This window comes from Ixodes scapularis, unplaced genomic scaffold (assembly GCF_016920785.2).
Source record: "Ixodes scapularis isolate PalLabHiFi unplaced genomic scaffold, ASM1692078v2 PGA_scaffold8__174_contigs__length_109621045, whole genome shotgun sequence".
In the NCBI taxonomy this organism is placed as follows: domain Eukaryota; kingdom Metazoa; phylum Arthropoda; class Arachnida; order Ixodida; family Ixodidae; genus Ixodes; species Ixodes scapularis.
This window is the reverse complement of record NW_024609883.1, coordinates 9,360,596-9,386,494: the sequence shown is the minus strand read 5'-3', so window position 1 is coordinate 9,386,494 and position 25,899 is coordinate 9,360,596.

The following is a 25,899-nucleotide window of genomic DNA, read 5'->3' as shown; positions in this document are numbered from 1 at the left end:
GAACCAGATAGGGAAGCGAGATTTTTTAGACGTTTTAAGAGGGATATATATGTCCATAGCCTCCTGAACAACAGTTGTGAGGAGATATACTTGGCCGTTGATATCAGACGACTCCAAGATAGTAGCCCAGTCAACACCCGAAAGATGGCGATACATTCCAGTGTAGTCCCCCACTGAATACTTATATGATGTGTGTGGGGAAAGACCATTAAGGGGACTGAGGACCGGAGGATCGAAAACAGAAAGAACTACATCAAGAGCAGGGTGATAGCTATCCTCAGGAACCATAAAAACTTCACTTCGAGCCACACGTATACCGTGCGTGTTTGAAAGGCATAAATCTAAAGCATTACCTTGGTCGTTTAGAATGTTATTGTGCTGTCTAAGATCTAAAAAGGAAGTAAAGTTGAGCAGATAGTTGCACTTTTGTTTACAATAAAATTTGCCAGTAAGGACATTGAACTGTGTCCAGTTAATACCTGGAGCGTTAAAATCCCCCAAGATTAAGATATTGCTCCCCTGTAAATCATTAATAGTATTTTCAATGTCAGCGAGACATCTTTGGAAATCATCTGGTGTCGTCTGAGGAGGAAGGGAAAACAGACCTATTAAAATACGTTCACTGCTAGAACACTTAATTTCCACCCACAGAGACTCGGGAAATCTCTCCAGATCCTCACGTCTTCGTGAACTATATTGTTTGTTAACCGCGACCAATACACCGCCTCTTACTCAGCCCCGGGAAGAGAAATCACGATCATGACGGTAGACATCAAAACAAGGCGGAAAGTAGTCGGAGGAACTAACACTAGGACATAACCAAGTTTCCGTTAAGGAAACAATTGAGTAATTAGAAAGAGTAATGTTGGCAAAGAAACATTCAGCTTTGTGTCCGCAGGCCACGGACATTCTGAAAAAACAAATGGACGTTACTCATCTTTGTATATAGTGTTGGGCTTGTGGGCTTCTTCAGACGAGTGAAGGAGTTCTTGACGAAGAGCGCCTCTGAAAGGTTTAAAAAGACAATCCTTCGGCCAGAAAGCAGGGTCAGAGAGTTTCTCGAAGTCTTCGGCAGCTACAGAGACGTGAAAAGAGGCGTAAGTATTGTAGCGACTATACTTCGTTTCAGCTGAAGTCTAGACGCAGCCGACACTATGAGCTAATGTGACCAATCAAGCAAAGTAAAAAGGGCAACTCATAAGGTCTTCCTCTACATGATTTGTCCAGCAATGATAAAGCACGTAAATATACATGACGAACACCATTAAGGTGCGCTTTCACACTGTCTGATTCGTCCCATCAGCTCCTACCGACGGCTGCTCCTAGACTTAAGATGAAACGAAGTAAAAAAAAGAAAACTGCACATAATTTCAAACATGAATGTGTCCCAAGAAATTCAGAGAGAAATGCTTCACATAATAATAATAATAATAATAATAATAATAATAATAATAATAATAATAATAATAATAATAATAATAATAATAATAATAATAATAATCAATCAATCAATCAATCAATCAATGTTTTTATTGAAGTGCCCAGGAACAACCTTGCGGTCTTAGTACAGGTGCACTCAGGAAACATGGAAATCAACACTACAGACAACAAACAAACAGTAAACAATAAAACACTTAAAAAAGATCACATATGTCACATAAACTCGCTAGGCTATACCACCACGATAGCGAAAGGAAAGGAAAGCGAGAGTGTAAAAATTGGTTCTGAGGAACTTAATCAGGTGCAAAAAAAAAAAAAAGGGAAGTCAAATTTAGGTGAGGACTTCAGCGCTCTGATGAACTCCGGTGTGTTATTGTTAAATATATCAATAGAGTCTGTAAAAGAGGAATTGTAGGTGTGCCCAATTCTCGACACGGGGTCGTGAAGATTAGTTACGGGAGCATTGTAGAAGGATGCGTTTTGCCTTGTAGTTTTTACGGGAATTTTCAAACGCACATTTGATATCAATGATGTGCAGTCAGTGATGCCATGAATAAGTTTGTACAGAAATAGGATGTCGGCATGTTCTCTCCTACGCCGCAGGGTGGGCAATGCCAAGCTATGTTGGACTGGGACTGCTGGATCATCGTTTGAGGTGGACGCATTGCGCGACGAGAAACGATGTCTGTAGATACATAAGAACTTATTCTGAACACGTTCGATACTAGCCGAGGTTGTCGCGCAGATTCCATTCCATACAACAGAGGCATACTCGACGTGTGGTCGACATAAAGCACTGTACAGTGTGACAAAAGTACTAGGGTTATTAAACTCTTTAGTAATGCGGCACGTGATACCAAGCGTACGTAAAGCTGAGCTCACAATATGGTCAACATGACTCGAAAAGCGTAATGTACTATCAAATACAACTCCAAGGTCTTTGATTTCGTTCACACGTGTCAAAAGAACTGACTGAATGTCATAAGAGAATATAATATTATGTGTCTTTCGAGTGTAGGACATGACTTTAGTTTTCGAACTATTTAGTTTTAGGGCATTCTGATTGCACCAGTTTTCGAATGCATATACATCATTTTGTAGCAGAACACAGTCGCGTTCGTCCCGTACCTCTATAAACATCTTAATGTCATCTGCATATTGTAGAAAGGAAGAGTGACGGATCACAGCCGAAACATCATTCACAAAAACTGAAAACAGAAGGGTGCCAAGAACGGAACCTTGAGGTACACCCGTTGTAGCCTGATAAGCAGCAGACGAATTACCATTCGAGCTGACAAAACACAGTCTATCACGCAAGTAACTTTTGAGCAATAAAAGTAACGACCTGTGGACATCAAGCCTTGACAGCTTTGCCAGCAACATGTCGTGATTTACAAGATCAAACGCTTTGCTTAGATCAAAGTAGATTACATCAAGTTGGCCTCTATTAGAGACGACCTGAGCAGCAGTTGACATGAAACAAGTGAGGTTAGTCGTGGTTGAGCGACCCGCCATAAAACCATGTTGGCTAGGGATGAGAGAATGTTTGAGCTTAAACGACAATATTTTGTGTAAAGCTGTTTCGAACAGTTTTGAAAATGTACAAAGAAGAGATATAGGCTTGTAGTTTGAGACGCTTCTTCTTGAACCGGACTTATGTACGGGTACAACAAGTGCTGTTTTCTACAAGACGGAAAACACTTCGGTTTTTACGCAGTTGTTAAAGATATGTACCAAAATAGGGATAAATATTGCACTATAGGCCTTCAATAGGACAGACGGAATGCCGTCATGGCCAGAAGACAAAGACGGCTTCATCTTCTTTACACACTCGTATAATAGCTCCTCATCAAAAAACGCAATACAGGTTGAATTACTAGAGGCAGCTGGCGCGGCGTTAATGGGAGAGTTCGGTTGATGACTAAATACGGACTGGAAATGGTGGGCAAAAATTTCGCATACATCTGTGGTCGAGTTTCCTTGTGAGTTCAGCAATGTGATCTCCCTCCCACATTTTGTCTTTGATCGAGACCGAACGTATTTCCAAAATTCCATGGGATTCTGAGTTAAATGCAGCTCAACAGAATTAACGTACCTCTGACGATCACGCCTCATAACTTCCCTGCATGAAGACCTTAGACGCCTAAATTCTGATTTCCATCCAGGGAGACCGTTCTTTTTAAATTTTCTGTGAGCGTGCAACTTCTTATTCATTAATCTGCGTAATTCACGTGAGAACCAAAAGGGAAACCTAGAACCTGCGGTTCTCCGTAACGGGATAAACTGGTGCACCCCTTCTCGAACGATGCGTGTGAGCTCACGAACCTGTTCATCGACGTCAGTGCATCGAATGATCGATGACCAATCGTATTCGGCAAAATGGTTGTATAAACCGACGCAGTCTCCAGCGGAAAAATTGTGACTAGTCACATTAGAATGACTCTGTAAAGAACGCCTCATGCCCTCTCGAAGAGCTACCACGATCTCCAGAGGGGGGTGATATCTGTCAGGTGGAACTAAACTTGAGGCACACTCAGTTACACGTATATCATCTAAATCTGAGAAACACAAATCTAGCATGTTTCCCTGGCAATTGGGAATACAATTGTGTTGCTTTAGATTCGTAAATGATGCAAAGTTAAGTAAGAACGTAGATTTCTGAGCAAGGTAGTAATTATTAGAAGACGCTGTAGCTGTTTCCCAGCTTATATTGGGGACATTGAAATCACCAAGAACAATAAATTTGAAATTATCTAGAGCACTAGGTGTACTTTCAATGGCAAGAAGACATCGGTTGAATTCATCAGGAGAGGTGTCGGGCGGCAAGTAGTATGCGCCAAGCAGAATGCGTTCACCATTGACACTTTGCAGTTCTACCCACACTGACTCAAGCGATGTCTCCAGGTCAGGATGTCTGATGCACGGTAATGACGCATCAACTGCTATCAAAACACCTCCCCCCGACTTTTTCTTATTAGAGAATTCGCGATCATGCCGAAATACCGTGAAATTTGGTGGGAAAAAGTCAGAAGAAGAAATATCTGGACAAAGCCAAGTTTCAGTGAGAACAGTAATAGAATCAGCAGTAAAAGCGACGTTAGAAAAAAATTCGTTAGTCTTTGTGCGAAGACCACGGACGTTCTGGTAATAGATATCTAGGCTATGTATTTTCGTCGGCATTTCCGGAGGAGGGCAGCGATTGGCGGGCCGCTTCATAGATGCGGCTCTCTGTAAGCTGGCCAGTGAATTCTTTAAAAAGGCTTCCTTCTGGCCAGAGAAGGGGGTCAAACAGTTTCTCGATATCCTGCTCAGCAGCCGTCACGTGGAACGAGGAGTAACCATCGTGACGCGTCTTAAGTCGCGTGCACACAAGCTCACTCAGGGTGCCACCCTGCTCGATGTGAGCCTGGAGGCTTGGAGCGTCGCAGTTGGGGCCCAGTCGTGTCACAAACACAGCACGTCGTCGCCGTGGTTGAGATGGAATTGGTGCCACGGGAATACCGCTGGCTGAAGCGCTTCCCTTGAGCAAAGGACGCCTCGTCCTGGGGAGCTTTGGCCTTGTCTCGCGGAAGCCTCCTCCGTCCTGGTTCAACCTGTCTTGATGGCGGGGGTGCGTCCTCGAATCCAGAATAGAGGCCACGGAGCGTTCGCCTCCAATGGCAGCAGGTGCAGCGGCGCCTGACGCACACGTAGCCTCCGTTACAGGGCGAGTGTTGCCTCTTTGATCTCGGATCAAACCAACCGGGTCCTGGAGGCTGGCCGCCGCAGCGTAGGACGATGGGGGCTTTTTTCCGCCTTGCTTGGGCTCATGGCGGAAGCTCCTCAACTCCGCCTGTATGTTGTGCAGCGGGGCTGCCTGCTGCTGGGCGTCGTGCTTGTGCTCTCGACGGAGCTGCGCGTTCTCATCCCTGAGCGCGGCAACTTGATCCGTGAGGAACGAGATTCCCTGAAGCGCGTCGAGCAGAAGGGCCCGCAGAGAATCGACGCCCGTGTTGCCGATGTAGGGAGAGGAGGGAAGTGACCTCTCACCCTTTTCGGGACGAGCGGCGTCGGTGGGTGAGGGCGACACGGAGAAGTGGGAGAGGGGGGCCACGTTGCGGTGGTCGTTGGAGGCCATGGCGACGTGGTTAGGGCTAGCACCACCGCTGATCTTTTCACAGCTCGCACAGGTGAAAGAGGGCACGCCGGATTGCAGAAACTCGCGTACGTCGACAGGCCAACATACGCACTTGGTATGCGCACGCAGTCTGCATCCGGAACACTGCAGATATTGTTGTCGTCCGTAGAAGCAGCGGGAACAGATCAGGCAGGCGTCTTTACTCGGCGCCATCCCGCAGCGAATAATAATAATAATAATAATAATAATAATAATAATAATAATAATAATAATAATAATAATAATAATAATAATAATAATAATTTTATTGCAAATATGAAACATCAATACAAAAGAAAGCAAGTCTGTCAAAAGCCAATAGCGGCTTGTACGACTAGACTCGGCATCGACGTAGAGAAAAAACAGTTATACGTAAACATAGCATAAGACGAAAGTAAACACAGGTTACAAGAATTGCAAACAACTCTACAAAAAAAAAAAAGAACACGCCAAAGAAAAAAAAATACCACAAAGCATAATGGTTCTGGAACCTTAACGAACAACATAGGTAGAAAACATAATACAAAAAAACATCGCATTAAAAAAACAATACCACTAAACATGCCGAAAAAGAACAAAACAAAAATATATTACACAACTCATTCATGAATACGCGCATAAGACAGCTAAAAAACACAAGGGAAAAAGAGAAAAAAAAACAAAACAAAAAACACGAGCCATATATGTACGTACATATCTGAAAAGAGCAGTGAAATGAAATATTAAAGGCCGAGTTTTCAAGGTCTTAGCAGATCGTTCTTAGTAGTTTTTTAAGTTTACGTTTTGAATCTAATTCAAAAAAGGTATTGGAAAGGCCGTTAAAAATTCCAGGGACATAAAACGAGCGCAGTCGTTGTCCATACTTCGTATACACACGTGGGATGATGAAACGTTCGCTATCTCTTAGAGCGCGCTGTCCAACCCTAGGAGTTTTAAAAGGGCTTGACCAAATGTGTTTACTAATAACAGACCTTTGGAATAGAGCAGAAAAACGCGGAAGACAAATATTCAAACAAATCCTCACTTGGGATATTTATCGATGTATACGCTACGCTTTTTAAAATGCTTTTCAAGATGCTATCAATTTTATCTTGCCAGAGCATAGAACGCTTTGCATAGACAGTAATGCCATATCTTAACAGACCATACGCTAAAGCATTCGCGATCATTTTTCTAACAGAAAGAGGGAGAAACATTTTCGTAGAGTATAACATACATGATACACCTCGTATTGTTTTAGCAACGTAACTAAGGTGAGAGTTCCAGGACATATCACTGTCAAAATAAATTCCTAAATACTTATTTGTATGAACATATTCGAGAGGATTACATCTGCAGCTCGTACAGTTTGACGAGTGTAGCACAAAAGGAACATTTGAACTCATACGTTTTAAAGGACTATTGAAACACATCAGTTTTGTTTTATGAACATTAATTTTAATAAGATTGGCGTCAAACCAGTTCATTACCTGGGTAGCATTAGCTTGCAATAGGTTAATCGCATTGTTACAATTTATATGCGTTGACAATAGCAGCGTGTCATCAGCGTATTGAAATATTTGACATCCTGAGACAGATTTCGCGATGTCGTTTACGTACAAATTAAACAAAAGTGGAGACAAAATGGAACCTTGAGGTACTCCTGCTTTCAAGGACACTTTGGCGCTACTGGTATTGCAAACTGAAACATGCTGCGTCCGGTTTGCTAGAAAATCTTGTAGTAAGTTGAAAAAAGGCCCCCTGAAACCGTAGCTGAAAAGTTTTTTCAAAAGTATTTTATGATTGATGGAGTCAAACGCCTTAGCAACGTCTAAAAACAGAGCGGAGGCATATTTGTTTTTTTCAAACGTGCTATGTAATGAATCTACGAGGTCTTCCAGTAGAGATTCTGTGCCACGTCCCGCAATAAAACCGTACTGCGACGGAGCGAAAAATTTAGACTTTTCAAGAAAAATTGTCATAGTTTTCAAAATGTGTTTTTCAAGTAGTAACGCTAAGCACGGAAGAATAGAGATCGGTCTGTAGCTTTCTACGTTGTTTCGCGTGCCTCCTTTGTAAAGTGGTCTCACGATAGCACTTTTAAGGCCCATAGGAATGATCCCTGAATTGACAATACCGTTTAAAATATATATTAAAATATTACTCATAACGTCAAAATTGCGCCGTAAGTCGCAAGGACGAATATTGTCCGCTCCAGGCGCCTTGTTGGGCTTAAAGCTAAATAAAAATATACGTAAATCTTCCACAGTCATGGTGGGCAAAAAGGCGGATGACAAACTCGAATATTGCAGATTAATGGGCGTGATAAGATCGTCCTGTGACGCACCTGAAACAGTAGCAAAAAAGCGATTAAAAGTGTCAGCGATTTGCGACGTATTGGAGCCAAAATATTTTGCAATTGAATTATCTATAGATGACTTGCTGGAACATCCCTTTACTTCATTTAAAATAGCCCAGGTTTTAGAAACGTCATGACGAGATTGGAAAAATTTTTGTTAGAAGTGTTGGCGTTTTTTGGAACGCACTAATGCATTCGCGCGATTTCTAAGACTCTGGAATTGCAATTTTAACTCCTTGTTATGGGGAAAACGACGACATCTCGCCCATAAAACGTCTTTTTTTTTGATAACTGAAAGGACGTCAGCAGTTAACCAAGGTTGATTTTGTTTGCGTCTTTTGATCCTGATGGTTTTCGTGCAAATTGCTTTAAAAGTTTCGAGTATATCAACTAATTTGGCATAGGCCTCATAATAGTCGGAATTCTCGATAAGCTTATTCCAGTCATAGTTGGAAATCCATTTATCAAGTCGAGTCGAATCGATTATTGTTGCATGACTTTGATGATCAGATGAAACGGAAATGACATCGAAATTAATTCGACATCCCACAAAGTAGTGGTCCACCAATTTTTGCGCAATTACAGCCGACATTACTGGAACCCCCGAATTTCTAATGTTTATATGATCAATGCAAGATGAAACAAGGTTGCCAGATAAGCATTCTTCTCTCGTGGGAGCGTGAATGACACTTTCAATACCGTAATCTGCAAGGATATTTAAATAATCGCACACATTAGATTTAGAAGGCTTTAAAAGGTCAATATTAAGGTCACCCACAAGACAAAGCTTATCAGTAGACACAAAATTGCCTAAACTCGTGTTCAGCTCATTTAAAAACGTAGATACACTCTCCGAGGGCGGCCTATAAAACGCCAAGAGAGATATAATAAAATTCGATTTACTGAGTTTTAACGAAAGGCACTCTGCAGATTTGAACGAGATATTTAAATCAACCGTTGACCAAACGTTTTTCACATATACGGCTATGCCTCCTCCTCTAGCCGAGTTGCGAGTTAGAAAGAAAGTTTCAAAACCAGATAAAGAAAAATGACCTTGTGATACGGCCACTTCTTGAACATTTATTTCTGTTAAGACGAACACATCGACAACGTTCTCAACTGCTCGAGCGATACGTTGAAACTCTTCCCAATATTTTCTTATGCTTCTTATGTTTACATGTAGTACGGTGATCGCACAAGCACTAGGCGGAAAAGTGTCAAGAAAGGAAGGGAAGTCAGAAAGTACGTTAGTGTTTTCCATGTTTACGTTATTTTTTCGATGTCCCTAGTGCTGGCGATCCGTAGTGCCGTTGAGGTCTCGTCCTTTTTAGCGAAGATAGTGCCGTTCTTTACCCATACGAATTTGTACGATTTTTCTCTGCCCTTTGTTCTGGCCTGCCAGAAGATGTCCTTATTCGTTCGTGTTAGGTTGTCATTAAAGTATATCTTCTGTTGTCTTCCTGCCCGAGGAAGCGTTGCCAACCTCTTTCGAGCCCTCATCCATTGTTCTTTCCCAGATACAGATGTGAACTGAATTAAAATTGGAGGTGCACCGTCACGCCTGGAACGCAGGCGATGGCATGCTACCACTTCGTCCGGGTTAAAGCCCTCGATGCTCAGTTTTGTTGCAAGGTCATCTAATGTGACTTTCAGGTCTTCTTCATTCGTAAAAGGAACACCGTGAATTTCCATATTGCACCTTCTGCTGTACTGCTCGGTCGAATTTACGTTGTTTTGCAAGTGTTCAATCATTGAGGTTTGCTCCGACACAGTAGCCTGCAGCACTCCAACTTCCGATCGGAGAAGTTTGATATCTCTTTCATTTGCTGCGACTAGCTGCATGACGGATTCGCACTTTTTTACAGATTCTTGGAGCTCCTCAATCGTCTGTTTCATAGCGACTACGGATGGCTTCAAAGATAAAAGATCGTCTACTTTTGCCGGAAGGTCGCAAAGGCGATCGACATTTACCTTCAACAAGTGAAGCAGCTCCAGTTTTTTGTTGATGTCTACAAGTAGTGCTGACACGCTGCCCTCGACGGCTGGTGTTGTGGACTCATCGGGAGTGCTGACGCTTAACCTGCTATCGCGATTCCTGCACGTGCGGCAATTCCAATTTTCGCGTTTAGCGTTTCCCATTGATTTAAAAGTTCTTTCCGATATGCCTGAGCACGCATCAAGATGATACGCATGATTACAGGAAGAGCACTTCATATAAATTCCGTCACTCGGAAGAGAATTAAAACACACAATACACTCCAAGTCGTTACCTTGAGCCATTATTAACAAAGTTTACAAAATGTGCGCACACTTACAAAAGTAAAAAAAAAAAAAAACAGTTGAGCAAATACACTTGTTGCAGTCGACGGCAAAATATACAAAGAAAAACTAGCAAAACATGATAAAGAGACAGACTCTCACCTGCCGAAAACGGCAAAGTTAGTCGTCTGTGGAAGACGGGCCGTCGACTGCGCCGAGGAGTGCCGTGGGATCCGTTGTTATAGAGTCAAATCCGGTTGCCCGGATGACGAGATGGCGATCAAACCACGTGGCCCTTGTGAAGGTTGAAAAGCGCTGCGTCACTTGCTCATCTTCTCTCGGCGGCCGGCAACGGTGACGACGTGCCCGGCACCAGGAGGGCCGGAACCGAAGAACTCTCCTCCCTGCCGAAAACGGCAAAGTTAGTCGTCTGTGGAAGACGGGCCGTCGACTGCGGCAAACGCAAATAATAATAATAATAATAATAATAATAATTGTATTATTATTATAATGCTGGCTTTGATGCGCCCGTTATGCAACCCCGTTTTGTGCTACATGCAATAAAAGTATTTATTATTATTATTATTATTATTCCACATATAAGAAATATCACAGTACATATGCGGGTCTGTCCAAGCCAAAGGAGGCTTGTGGGACAGGACCCGGCAGCCGAACGGCGAGGCTGGGAAGGGAATAAAGTCACAAACACAAAAAAAGAAAGACAACTATAGGCAAAAATAAAAACATGGCGACTAAGACAGGCTACAATTTTAAGTCGATCAGCATTTTCCTCAGTTTTCTTCTTGTGGTACTTTCGAAGACACAATCGGGCAGTTTGTTAAAGATGGAGGGCACATAATGGGAGCGGAGTCTTTTTCCATAACGCGTAACACAACGGGTGGTAACAAAACGGGACGTCTGACGAAGATTCCGGCTGGGGACGATAGTGCATTTAAAGTCGTTATTCCAAAAATGTTTTAACACTACCGTTTGCAGAAACAAGGAAGAGAAATTCGGCATCCGCAAAGACTCGAATATGTCTATGTTAGTTGAAAGGTCAAGGTGATACCCCACGCTTCTTAGCATGCCCCTCAAAATACGGTCAACTTTTGTCTGCCATAACTCTGCGGAATTATCGAACAGGGTAATGCCATACCTTAGCAGGCTGTATCCAAGGGCAAACGCAACAGACTTTCTTACAGAAAGCGGCATAAACACTTTGCAACTGTAAAGTAAGCAGCTAATGCTTCGCAGTTTACTACAAATGTGTAATAAATGTGAATTCCACGCCATATCCCAATAAAAAAACACTCCTAAATACTTCACATGGTCACCATATTCCAGCGGGGAACAACCACAATTCACGCAGCTCGGTTTATGCAGTACAACTGGCAAATTGAGGTTTACTTTTTTAGAGGATTTCTAAAACAGATTAGTTTCGTTTTTGATGTATTAACTGAAATTAAATTTTCATCAAACCAGCCCATTATTTGCATGGCATCATGCTCCAGGAGATGTACAGCGTGATCGTATTTTAGATGACGTGACACAAGCACCGTATAGTCAGCATATTGAAAAACACTGCAGGTTGTTACTGCGGCAGAAAGTTCGTTAACATAAAGATTGAAAAGCAAGGGTGACAGAACGGATCCCTGCGGGACACCGGCTTTTATTATTGCGCGTACACTTTTGAAGCTACCGACGGATACTATTTGCGAATGATCTAAAAAGAAACTCTGAAGGACAGCAAAAAATGGACCGCGGAAGCCAAATTTATATAGTTTGCGGAGGAGCAACGCGTGACTGACAGTATCAAATGCCTTCGAGACGTCCAAAAAAAGAGCACAAGCAAATAGATTGTCCTCAAAAGCACCATGGATAAGATCAGTGAAGTCTTCCAGCAGGGGCTGGGTGCCTCTGCCAGCAACAAATCCGTACTGAGTGCGTGACAGCGTTTCAGAGCTATCAATAAAATGACTCATTACAGTGAAGAGATGTTTTTCCAGCACGTCAGCAATGCAAGGCAAAATAGAGATTGGGCGGTAGCACTCATTCCTATCTGGCGTGCTTCCCTTAAAGAGTGGCTTCACAAGTGCTGTTTTTAGCTGAGCAGGAATAGTGCCTGATAACAGAAACCCATTTATCATGGTCAGCAGGACTTCTTTGATCACATCAAAATTTAGGACTAGATCGCCAACAGGAATGTCATCAATACCAGGTGTTTTATGCCTTTTTATGCTAAACAAGAGAGAGCGTAACGAAAGAATGTCTAATGGCGGTAAATGGGCCGAAGCAGAAGCTCTGTAATCGCGGCCCGTACTAGCTGATATAATACCGCTGTCTCTGGCGAACCCTGATGACGCCGAGAAATGCTTGTTGAAATGATGCACGGTCGACTGCACGTCGGTGCCAAAATGCTTTAAAAGTGAAACAAAAACAGGTTGGCCGGGAACGCGACCTCTGAAAGTGTTAATTAATTCCCACGTTGCACGCGGATTTGACCTAGCGTCAAAAAATTTCCCCTGAAAGTAACATCGCTTAGCAGATCGAATCATTGCATTTACGCGATTTCTTGCGCACCTGAGTTGAGTCATTAACTCTACGTTCTTAGGCGCTCTACGGGAGCGCACCCACAACGGCTCCTTAGACTTAATAGCCGACATAATGTCAGTGTTAAACCAGGGTTTATCTGATCTTCGCCTGAAGCTAACCTCTTTTTTCGAAGCGGATTGAAAAGACTGCCAAAGCTCAACAAAGGCGAGATACAAATTTGCGCCTTCATTGGAACGAAGAAATTCGTCCTAGTCGAAAGCTGCTACCAATGCGTCAAGTTTATTTGTGTCTGTAATGGTTACACAATGCGTACTGCTCTGATCGGACAGTTTTTGGGTAATGACCGCAGATTTTATCAGGTAACCACTAGCTGGAACATTTATATGGTTGATGCATGAAAATACAAGCTCCCCAGACAAAACCTCCTCTCTTGTCGGGAGGCTAATCGTACATTCGATTCCATACTCTGACAAAAGTGTTAGGTAATCACAGACCGTAGACTTGTTAGGTTTCAGCGTGTCGATATTCATATCACCAACCAAACAAAATGGCCGCTCAGATCGCAAATCTTGAAGAATTACTTTTAGCTACTCCAAAAAGAGAGAAACATTCTCTGACGGAGGCCTGTACACTGCCAAAATGAACAAAGAAAAATCGGGGTGAAATATTTTTACTGCTCTGGTTTCTGCATGCTGAAAAGATATACTCGACGCCGATGGAAGCCACTTTTCCTTGACATAGATTGCGATACCCCCACCTCTCTTATTGTCACGCGTGTGAAAAAAATTCTTTATAGCCATTTAACGAGAATTGATCAGTTTGAAAAGAAGTAACACCAATCTCGGTAAGAGCAAAGACGTCAACAGACGGGTCCAAAGTGTTTACAGAAAATTGAAACTCATCCCAGTGCTTCCTCAGGCTTCTGATATTTACATGGATCAATGTAAAAGAGAGGTCAGATATGGGACCTAGAACCCGATTAAACGAACTGCAATCCGGGACAGAAAAGCAACCTGTGATGCACTACGCTAAGTTTACGAGATCTGTTACTGTGTATATACGTATGGCAGGCAATCCCTCGCCTTTCCTTGCAAATATTTTTGCATTTTTGAGCCACACGAATCGAAAACCACACTCTTTCCCTTTCGATCTCGCCCTCCAAAATAGCTCTATGTTGGCTGCGGTGAGGTTGTCATTAAAAAACAGTCTCAGCTGGTTATCAGACTGACTCAGTCTCCGCAACTGGCTGCATGCAGCCATCCAGACATTTTTTTAGGGCAAGCGAGGCAAAACTAATGAGAACCGTGGAAGAAGAGTCAGGCTTTTTGGGAAGGCGATGAATTGCAAAGATGTCTGATGAGTGAAACAACGGAAGAGTTTGAGCCTCACGGAAAGATCTTCCGTGATTTTCATCAAATCCTCGCCCCGAACAAATGGAAGACCGTGCATCTCCATATTGCACCGGCGACTGTACTGTTGGGAATCATTTAGCTCCTGCGTTAGGCGTTCTATTTCCCGAGGCTGCTCTAGCATCTCTGCCCTGACCGCGCCGACCTCGTTCTGGATGTCTTTCACAGATTCTTCGTTCGTTCTTGCCAAAGCCAATATGGAATCGTACTTTGCGCCAAAAGAGTTAACGGTTGCCTGAAGCCCGCAGACAGTGCCACGCAGCTCTTCGACGGCGGGTTGCAGGGATAGTAACTGGTCAACTTTCGCTGGGAGAGGAAGCAAAGTCTCGACGCTGCTTTTTAAATTGAGGAGCTCCTTAAGTGCGGCGCCGATCTAAGCCAGCTGAGCACTGACAGTGGGAGTAGCAGCACCAACGTCAGCGACTAATGTCTGAGGGCTCCCGCCCCCCCCCCGGGTGACGTCATCTACCAGAAGGCTCTCATTTGCCCCAGAGCCGGAGCGACGCTCACTGGCCCGGCAGGTGGGGCATTTCCAGCTTTCTCTCCTGGAAACCCCCATTCCAGAAAAAGTACTATCTGCGACTCCGGCACAAGCCTTACCCAGATGGTAGCCATTTCGGCAGGCTACGCAGCTTAAGAACCTCCCGTCAGATGGAAGGAGTCGAGAGCACTTAATACAATCCATGACAATGATCACAAAACGTTGCAGGGGCTCGTAAAAAAGAAACGACACCAGTACGCAAAAATACACTGTACACTGTGCAGTCGGCGGCAGGGAGCAAAGCAAGGTGACAGAATGGCCTTATTTCTCACCTTTACAGAATGCAGTGATTAACGCCCGACAAAGTTTCGCCGCCGACTGCGAGGGACGAGGCGGTGGGAGCTCCTTTTATAGCCCGTGACGATCTGGTAGCCAATCCGACGAGGCCACGTTGCTGTCTCTTGCGGCGGCAACCGCAGTGTCACGATCGCCCGTCTGTACGCCACGTGGTAGCTCAATACGCGAAGGATGCTGTTGGTGCGCGGGCCATGATGATTGTGCGAGGTGCTTGAAGATGGTCCTTGTGCTCCCGAGTGCATGTACAGAATGCAGTGATTAACGCCCGACAAAGTTTCGCCGCCGACTGCGAGGGACGAGGCGGTAGGAGCTCCTTTTATAGCCCGTGACGATCTGGTAGCCAATCCGACGAGGCGACGTTGCCGTCTCTTGCGGTGGCAACCGCAGTGTCACGATCGCCCGTCTGTACGCCACGTGGTAGCTCAATACGCGAGGGATGCTGTTGGTGCGCGGGCCATGATGATTGTGCGAGGTGCTTGAAGATGGTCCTTGTGCTCCCGAGTGCATGTACAGAATGCAGTGATTAACGCCCGACAAAGTTTCGCCGCCGACTGCGAGGGACGAGGCGGTGGGAGCTCCTTTTATAGCCCGTGACGATCTGGTAGCCAATCCGACGAGGCCACGTTGCTGTCTCTTGCGGCGGCAACCGCAGAGTCACGATCGCGCGTCTGTACGCCACGTGGTAGCTCAATACGCGAGGGATGCTGTTGGTGCGCGGGCGATGATGATTGTGCGAGGTGCTTGAAGATGGTCCTTGTGCTCCCGAGTGCATGTACAGAATGCAGTGATTAACGCCCGACAAAGTTTCGCCGCCAACTGCAAGGGACGAGGCGGTGGGAGCTCCTTTTATAGCCCGTGACGATCTGGTAGCCAATCCGACGAGGCCACGTTGCTGTCTCTTGCGGCGGCAACCGCAGTGTCACGATCGCCCGTCTGTACGCCACGTGGTAGCTCAATACGCGAGGGATGCTGTTGGTGCGCGGGCCATGATGATTGTGCGAGGTGCTTGAAGATGGTCCTTGTGCTCCCGAGTGCATGTACAGAATGCAGTGATTAACGCCCGACAAAGTTTCGCCACCGACTGCGAGGGACGAGGCGGTGGGAGCTCCTTTTATAGCCCGTGAAGATCTGGTAGCCAATCCGACGAGGCCACGTTGCTGTTTCTTGCGGCGGCAACCGCAGTGTCACGATCGCCCGTCTGTACGCCACGTGGTAGCTCAATACGCGAGAAATGCTGTTGGTGCGCGGGCCATGATGATTGTGCGAGGTGCTTGAAGATGGTCCTTGTGCTCCCGAGTGCATGTACAGAATGCAGTGATTAACGCCCGACAAAGTTTCGCCGCCGACTGCGAGGGACGAGGTGGTGGGAGCTCCTTTTATAGCCCGTGACGATCTGGTAGCCAATCCGACGAGGCCACGTTGCTGTCTCATGCGGCGGCAACCGCAGTGTCACGATCGCCCGTCTGTACGCCACGTGGTAGCTCAATACGCGAGGGATGCGGTTGGTGCGCGGGCCATGATGATTGTGCGAGGTGCTTGAAGATGGTCCTTGTGCTCCCGAGTGCATGTACAGAATGCAGTGATTAACGCCCGACAAAGTTTCGCCGCCAACTGCAAGGGACGAGGCGGTGGGAGCTCCTTTTATAGCCCGTGACGATCTGGTAGCCAATCCGACGAGGCCACGTTGCTGTCTCTTGCGGCGGCAACCGTAGTGTCACGATCGCCCGTCTGTACGCCACGTGGTAGCTCAATACGCGAGGGATGCTGTTGGTGCGCGGGCCATGATGATTGTCCGAGGTGCTTGAAGATGGTCCTTTGCTCCCGAGTGCATGTACAGAATGCAGTGATTAACGCCCGACAAAGTTTCGCCGCCGACTGCGAGGGACGCGGCGGTGGGAGCTCCTTTTATAGCCCGTGACGATCTGGTAGCCAATCCGACGAGGCCACGTTGCTGTCTCTTGCGGCGGCAACCGTAGTGTCACGATCGCCCGTCTGTAAGCCACGTGGTAGCTCAATACGCGAGGGATGCTGTTGGTACGCGGGCCATGATGATTGTGCGAGGTGCTTGAAGATGGTCCTTGTGCTCCCGAGTGCATGTACAGAATGCAGTGATTAACGCCCGACAAAGTTTCGCCGCCGACTGCGAGGGACGAGGCGGTGGGAGCTCCTTTTATAGCCGGTGACGATCTGGTAGCCAATCCGACGAGGCCACGTTGCTGTCTCTTGCGGCGGCAACCGTAGTGTCACGATCGCCCGTCTGTACGCCACATGGTAGCTCAATACGCGAAGGATGCTGTTGATGCGCGGGCCATGATGATTGTGCGAGGTGCTTGAAGATGGTCCTTGTGCTCCCGAGTGCATGTACAGAATGCAGTGATTAACGCCCGACAAAGTTTCGCCGCCGACTGCGAGGGACGAGGTGGTGGGAGCTCCTTTTATAGCCGGTGACGATCCGGTAGCCAATCCGACGAGGCCACGTTGCTGTCTCTAGCGGCGGCAACCGCAGTGTCACGATCGCCCGTCTGTACGCCACGTGGTAGCTCAATACGCGAAGGATGCTGTTGATGCGCGGGCCATGATGATTGTGCGAGGTGCTTGAAGATGGTCCTTGTGCTCCCGAGTGCATGTACAGAATGCAGTGATTAACGCCCGACAAAGTTTCGCCGCCGACTGCGAGGGACGAGGTGGTGGGAGCTCCTTTTATAGCCGGTGACGATCTGGTAGCCAATCCGACGAGGCCACGTTGCTGTCTCTTGCGGCGGCAACCGCAGTGTCACGATCGCCCGTCTGTACGCCACGTGGTAGCTCAATACGCGAAGGATGCTGTTGATGCGCGGGCCATGATGATTGTGCGAGGTGCTTGAAGATGGTCCTTGTGCTCCCGAGTGCATGTACAGAATGCAGTGATTAACGCCCGACAAAGTTTCGCCGCCGACTGCGAGGGACGAGGCGGTGGGAGCTCCTTTTATAGCCGGTGACGATCTGGTAGCCAATCCGACGAGGCCACGTTGCTGTCTCTTGCGGCGGCAACCGCAGTGTCACGATCGCCCGTCTGTACGCCACGTGGTAGCTCAATACGCGAAGGATGCTGTTGATGCGCGGGCCATGATGATTGTGCGAGGTGCTTGAAGATGGTCCTTGTGCTCCCGAGTGCATGTACAGAATGCAGTGATTAACGCCCGACAAAGTTTCGCCGCCGACTGCGAGGGACGAGGTGGTGGGAGCTCCTTTTATAGCCGGTGACGATCTGGTAGCCAATCCGACGAGGCCACGTTGCTGTCTCTTGCGGCGGCAACCGCAGTGTCATGATCGCCCGTCTGTACGCCACGTGGTAGCTCAATACGCGAAGGATGCTGTTGATGCGCGGGCCATGATGATTGTGCGAGGTGCTTGAAGATGGTCCTTGTGCTCCCGAGTGCATGTACAGAATGCAGTGATTAACGCCCGACAAAGTTTCGCCGCCGACTGCGAGGGACGAGGCGGTAGGAGCTCCTTTTATAGCCCGTGACGATCTGGTAGCCAATCCGACGAGGCCACGTTGCTGTCTCTTGCGGCGGCAACCGCAGTGTCACGATCGCCCGTCTGTACACCACGTGGTAGCTCAATACGCGAAGGATGCTGTTGATGCGCGGGCCATGATGATTGTGCGAGGTGCTTGAAGATGGTCCTTGTGCTCCCGAGTGCATGTACAGAATGCAGTGATTAACGCCCGACAAAGTTTCGCCGCCGACTGCGAGGGACGAGGTGGTGGGAGCTCCTTTTATAGCCGGTGACGATCTGGTAGCCAATCCGACGAGGCCACGTTGCTGTCTCTTGCGGCGGCAACCGCAGTGTCACGATCGCCCGTCTGTACGCCACGTGGTAGCTCAATACGCGAAGGATGCTGTTGATGCGCGGGCCATGATGATTGTGCGAGGTGCTTGAAGATGGTCCTTGTGCTCCCGAGTGCATGTACAGAATGCAGTGATTAACGCCCGACAAAGTTTCGCCGCCGACTGCGAGGGACGAGGTGGTGGGAGCTCCTTTTATAGCCGGTGACGATCTGGTAGCCAATCCGACGAGGCCACGTTGCTGTCTCTTGCGGCGGCAACCGCAGTGTCACGATCGCCCGTCTGTACGCCACGTGGTAGCTCAATACGCGAAGGATGCTGTTGATGCGCGGGCCATGATGATTGTGCGAGGTGCTTGAAGATGGTCCTTGTGCTCCCGAGTGCATGTACAGAATGCAGTGATTAACGCCCGACAAAGTTTCGCCGCCGACTGCGAGGGACGAGGCGGTAGGAGCTCCTTTTATAGCCCGTGACGATCTGGTAGCCAATCCGACGAGGCCACGTTGCTGTCTCTTGCGGCGGCAACCGCAGTGTCACGATCGCCCGTCTGTACGCCACGTGGTAGCTCAATACGCGAAGGATGCTGTTGATGCGCGGGCCATGATGATTGTGCGAGGTGCTTGAAGATGGTCCTTGTGCTCCCGAGTGCATGTACAGAATGCAGTGATTAACGCCCGACAAAGTTTCGCCGCCGACTGCGAGGGACGAGGCGGTGGGAGCTCCTTTTATAGCCGGTGACGATCTGGTAGCCAATCCGACGAGGCCACGTTGCTGTCTCTTGCGGCGGCAACCGCAGTGTCACGATCGCCCGTCTGTACGCCACGTGGTAGCTCAATACGCGAAGGATGCTGTTGATGCGCGGGCCATGATGATTGTGCGAGGTGCTTGAAGATGGTCCTTGTGCTCCCGAGTGCATGTACAGAATGCAGTGATTAACGCCCGACAAAGTTTCGCCGCCGACTGCGAGGGACGAGGCGGTGGGAGCTCCTTTTATAGACCATGACGATCTGGTAGCCAATCCGACGAGGCCACGTTGCTGTCTCTTGCGGCGGCAACCGCAGTGTCACGATCGCCCGTCTGTACGCCACGTGGTAGCTCAATACGCGAAGGATGCTGTTGGTGCGCGGGCCATGATGATTGTGCGAGGTGCTTGAAGATGGTCCTTGTGCTCCCGAGTGCATGTACAGAATGCAGTGATTAACGCCCGACAAAGTTTCGCCGCCGACTGCGAGGGACGAGGCGGTGGGAGCTCCTTTTATAGACCATGACGATCTGGTAGCCAATCCGACGAGGCCACGTTGCTGTCTCTTGCGGCGGCAACCGCAGTGTCACGATCGCCCGTCTGTACGCCACGTGGTAGCTCAATACGCGAAGGATGCTGTTGATGCGCGGGCCATGATGATTGTGCGAGGTGCTTGAAGATGGTCCTTGTGCTCCCGAGTGCATGTACAGAATGCAGTGATTAACGCCCGACAAAGTTTCGCCGCCGACTGCGAGGGACGAGGCGGTGGGAGCTCCTTTTATAGACCATGACGATCTGGTAGCCAATCCGACGAGGCCACGTTGCTGTCTCTTGCGGCGGCAACCGCAGTGTCACGATCGCCCGTCTGTACGCCACGTGGTAGCTCAATACGCGAAGGATGCTGTTGATGCGCGGGCCATGATGATTGTGCGAGGTGCTTGAAGATGGTCCTTGTGCTCCCGAGTGCATGTACAGAATGCAGTGATTAACGCCCGACAAAGTTTCGCCGCCGACTGCGAGGGACGAGGTGGTGGGAGCTCCTTTTATAGCCGGTAACGATCTGGTAGCCAATCCGACGAGGCCACGTTGCTGTCTCTTGCGGCGGCAACCGCAGTGTCACGATCGCCCGTCTGTACGCCACGTGGTAGCTCAATACGCGAAGGATGCTGTTGATGCGCGGGCCATGATGATTGTGCGAGGTGCTTGAAGATGGTCCTTGTGCTCCCGAGTGCATGTACAGAATGCAGTGATTAACGCCCGACAAAGTTTCGCCGCCGACTGCGAGGGACGAGGCGGTGGGAGCTCCTTTTATAGCCCGTGACGATCTGGTAGCCAATCCGACGAGGCCACGTTGCTGTCTCTTGCGGCGGCAACCGCAGTGTCACGATCGCCCGTCTGTACGCCACGTGGTAGCTCAGTACGCGAAGGATGCTGTTGGTGCGCGGGCCATGATGATTGTGCGAGGTGCTTGAAGATGGTCCTTGTGCTCCCGAGTGCATGTACAGAATGCAGTGATTAACGCCCGACAAAGTTTCGCCGCCGACTGCGAGGGACGAGGCGGTGGGAGCTCCTTTTATAGACCATGACGATCTGGTAGCCAATCCGACGAGGCCACGTTGCTGTCTCTTGCGGCGGCAACCGCAGTGTCACGATCGCCCGTCTGTACGTCACGTGGTAGCTCAATACGCGAAGGATGCTGTTGGTGCGCGGGCCATGATGATTGTGCGAGGTGCTTGAAGATGGTCCTTGTGCCTCCCGAGTGCCTGGACAGAATGCAGTGATTAACGCCCGGTAAAGTTTCGCCGCCGACCGAATAATAATAATAATAATAATAATAATAATAATAATAATAATAACCTTTATTTGCACTTCTTGAGTCACGGGTGAGTTTGCAAAAGGTAAACAGATTTTACCTGACAAGGCCCCCCACCCTTATACATCGCACAGAAGAAAAAAAGGAAATGGTAATAACACAAACAGACCAACCGGTTGCAAGCATAGAAACATTTGATTACCATATGCACATTAAACAGGAAAACATGTGGATCATCGTCGCCACCGATTATCTCACGCGTTACGCCGAAACGAAAGTCCTTCCTTCAGGGACTGCTGTGGAAGTCGCCAAGTTTTTCACAAAATCCATCGTCCTCCGGCAGGGCGCTCCCGAAGTCCTGATTTCAGACCGTGGATCATCGTTCATGGCCTAGCTGACGCACGAAGTCCTTCGCCTCAGCCACACCAGCCATCGTCGCACCACGGCGTACCACCCGCAGACCAACGGGCTGACAGAGAGACTCAACAAGACCATTGCCGACATGATCCTCATGTACGTCGACGTGGAGCACAAGACGTGGGACGTGGTGTTGCCGTACGTCATATTTGCCTACAACACGGCCGTGCAAGAGACCACCGGCATGACACCCTTTCAACTGGTTCATGGTCGCAAAGTAACGACAATGCTGGACACGATGTTACCCCACGAACTGGCTGTCGACGGAGGCGACGACGCCCAGGTGGTTGCCCAACGGGCAGAAGTCCGTCAGCTCGCCAGACTCCGTATTAAAGCCCAATAAAGTGTCGACACTAGCCGCTACAACCTTCGCGGTCGGGACGTCCCCTTCCAGCCTGGAGACAGGGTGCGGGCCCGGACACCAATTCGCCGCCGTGGTCTCAGCGAGAACTCCTGAAATGGTGCTTCGGACCCTACAAGGTACTTCGTCGACTTGGAGATCTGAACTACGAGGCGATGCCCGACGGAACAACATCATCATCACGCCGCCCACCACGACCTGAAGTCGTCCACGTCGTTCGCATGAAACCGTACTACGCTCGATAGGACTGTGGACCTTATGTGTTCCAAATGACTGCTTAGTTTGCCGTTCTTTTTATTTGCTTTGTTTTGGTTTGTGTTTCATCGGGGCGATGCACTTTTAGAGCGCAGCTCTTAGGGGCCCGTTTCCGGCTTGAGCGGCGTCGGCGTCGCCGTTGGCGTAACCGCGAGGTCACGTGACCCACCCCCCGAGGTCACGTGACCCACCCAGGTCACGTGACCCCCCTAGGTCACGTGACCTTTGGGGGTCACGTGACCTCGGGAGTCCCGTGACTTCTGAAGTCACGTGACCTCATGGGGTCACGTCACGTGACCCCCGAAGATCACGTGACCCCCTGAAGTCACGTGACCTCAAGGAGTCACCTATCCCTCAGTACGCTTCCATCTTCCTCCTCAAGAGCTGCGCTCTAACCGGCGTTACAGGGAATTGTAAACGGCTTTCATTTTTTTTAAAGGGGAGAATAATGCCGCGCGCGCAGCTGACCAAGTAGGCAGCGCGGCCGTGGTTTAACGATTATCGTACTTGCCTCCCACGCGAAGAGCCAGGGTTCGATTCCTCGGAGCGACGCGTCTTTTATTTATTCTTGCAATTTAATGTTCTGGTAAATTCGAGAACCCTGTGCTTGTTCGAGGTCCGAATGTTCTAGTCGCCGAAGTTTCTTCGCCGAATGCTGCAGAAACCCACGCGGGTATATAAGGGACACCGCATGGCGAGTCGAAGTCAGTCTCGCTCCAGCGCTCGATCCTGGTGTTTCACCGCCATCGACGCCTGCGACGCTAACTTATCATAGTGAAATATAGTACTACGTAAAGAGTGGCCACTCAACCCGTTTCGCGGCCCAGGAGTTAAGGACTCTACTGGCCGTTAGTAGGCGCAACAATGCCACTTATCTTGAACATTTGTCAGATATATAATATTAATAAATAACTTTGTTATATAGAGGAAACTTTTAAAATTATTACGAACTTCGAAAACTTTCAAAAACGTCTTCAACGGCTGTGGCTACAGCTGCGGCGCGACGGTTGGCTTCTGAGTCGTGGTCTCGACGGAGAGCGGATACTTCGGCTGCTTGGTCTGTGTCTCTTGCCTCGTTGTGTGGGTTGAGTTAGTTCCGCAGGTGTCTGGTAGTTCTTCCGTTGCGGTCATGGTATACGGTATGCGTAAGAAGTATTGTGACTGTGGTTTCTTTGTTTACGGACATTTGCAATCGGTCACTGAATTTAGAAGCCACTGGGCCAGATGGTTCTTCTATTGTTGCTGTATTCGTCATACGGTCATATGTGCAAGCGTTTTTCATGGAACTTGGACGGTAATTTTGGGAAATGCCCTCCATCATAATTCACTTGTCGCTGTAAGTCTCGCTGTAATAAAGTATTTTTTTTCCAAGTGTTGCACTGTTGACGTGTTATTCATACATTTTGCATGTGTATTCTTATTTTTGTAATGTATGAATAACATACATTACTTATTGTCTTGAGTTGATGTTTGTTTTGTTTGTCATAGTTAAAAAATAAATATTTTTGTGTGTCAATCTCTAGTGTCGTCCCATGCCGTCCCTTCAAGAGAGCGCAAATGTGAAAATATCATTTTCGGTGCGCGGTCAGTTTGACTTATATGTAGCGCTGGATGACCTTTCTTCCGCAGTGCAATTAAGGTAGACTTATAAAACAATTCTATTTTAGACAAAAACCATGCTAGTTGCAATAACACTGACTCGTTAAACTAGAGGGCGCATGCTACTGCCCGATACAAAAATACTGCCAAAATTCGCCTTGAATCCATTCATCCATCTGGCCAGCGGTTACTGCGTGTATCCATCCGTTCAACACTCAACTAGGGACTATACTGGCCGCTGGGTGCGCACGCTGACACTGAATTGGGCCGCTGGGGCCTATGGAAGTGTGCGCTCTTTACGTAGTACTGTATTTCTTTTTGAACTTACTTCTATTTTGTTGTGGGCACAAGTTCGCCCCATTAAACGTTCAGTTTCTTCAGTTATTCTTCGCCTCATCATTTGTCATCCGTGACGATGTTATATGCCGACGATGTTTCCGCTTATGTTTTCTCACAGATAAAATTGCTAATAAGCTTGAGAGCATGGTAAACACTTGGCTCGAACGATCATCACTGTGGCTACAGCTAAATAAACTAGAATTGAACATCAGTAAAACGAAATGCATTATCTTCAAGTCGAGAAATAAAGCGTATGGCCATAATATTACAATAAAATTCCAAACCGAGATAATTGAGCGACTAACCTCTTACAAATATTAAGGTGTGTGGTTCGAGGAAACGCTAAACTGGTCATGTCACATTACCCATGTTTGTGGTAAAATATCTAGATGAGTTGGTATTCTGAATAGAATTAAGCATCTCCTCCCCAGCTGGCTCAAGCGTCAACTGTACAGCAGTCTTGTCCATTCACATCTTTATTTTTGTCTGTTAGTTTGCTGGACAACTACAAAAAGCAATCTTAATAAGCTCGTTATTCTTCAAAAGGAAACAGTTCGCTGCATCGAAACTTCCATAGAGCGTACCGCCCCTTATTTTTCAAAGTATTCCTTATTGTGTGTTGAACAACTTTTTAATGTTAAATTTGCAATAGAAATATATCAAAAGTATCAAAAATGACCAAGCCGCATTTCATGAGCAGTATACTCGTCGAAAAACCCAATACAATTTAGAGAAGAAAAATATGTTAAACGAAAGACGAGAACAAGTTATGGATTACGAAGCTTGGAATATTAGGTACCTGAATATTTAAGCAGATATTGGAAGATTGAAGATATGATTAGGAAGTTCTATGCCGTTTAATAGCTTTAAAAAGAGTGCAAAAAAATTACTTTTTATCAGACCCTCCTGAGTGTTAATTTCCGCCTATCATTCTGTCCTTTTAACTTCGTTATTTATTTTGTATTGCATAAAGTAATAATTTCCGTATAGGCAGTTATAAGTGTTTTGTATGGTCAATGCATGACCGATTTTGATATGTCCGCCGTTGATTAGTTACTGCCTGTATTTTCTTCATTATTTTGTTTTCTTGTTGAGTGATGTGTAGGGCTGAGGGAGCCTCGTCAGGCGGCGTTAGATCGCCTTTTGCTTCCTCAGCCTAGACGCAAAGTCAAAATAAAGTTATTATTATTCAGCACCAGCGAGGGGGGCATAAAAGGGCATTTCTTTCCATTCGAGTCCCCGACAGCTTCAGAAACGCAGGGCATGTCCTGAGCATCTTATTATCACTTCGCGATCAATACGATTGCGATATTAGGTGATGAAAAAGAACATATCACACGTACACACACACAAAAAAAGAGAAGCGTGAGCCAGACACAGCGCTTCTCAAGTTGTCAATCACCCTACATGTTCCAGACTATCGGGTACCTGCGGCCTCACACTGAGCTTCTACGGAAGTCAAAAGTTCACAAAAGTACTTCATTAAAAAAAAAAAAAAAATCAGGGCGGAAAAATGCGACGTAACCGACCGCTACTCTTCCCTGCTACCG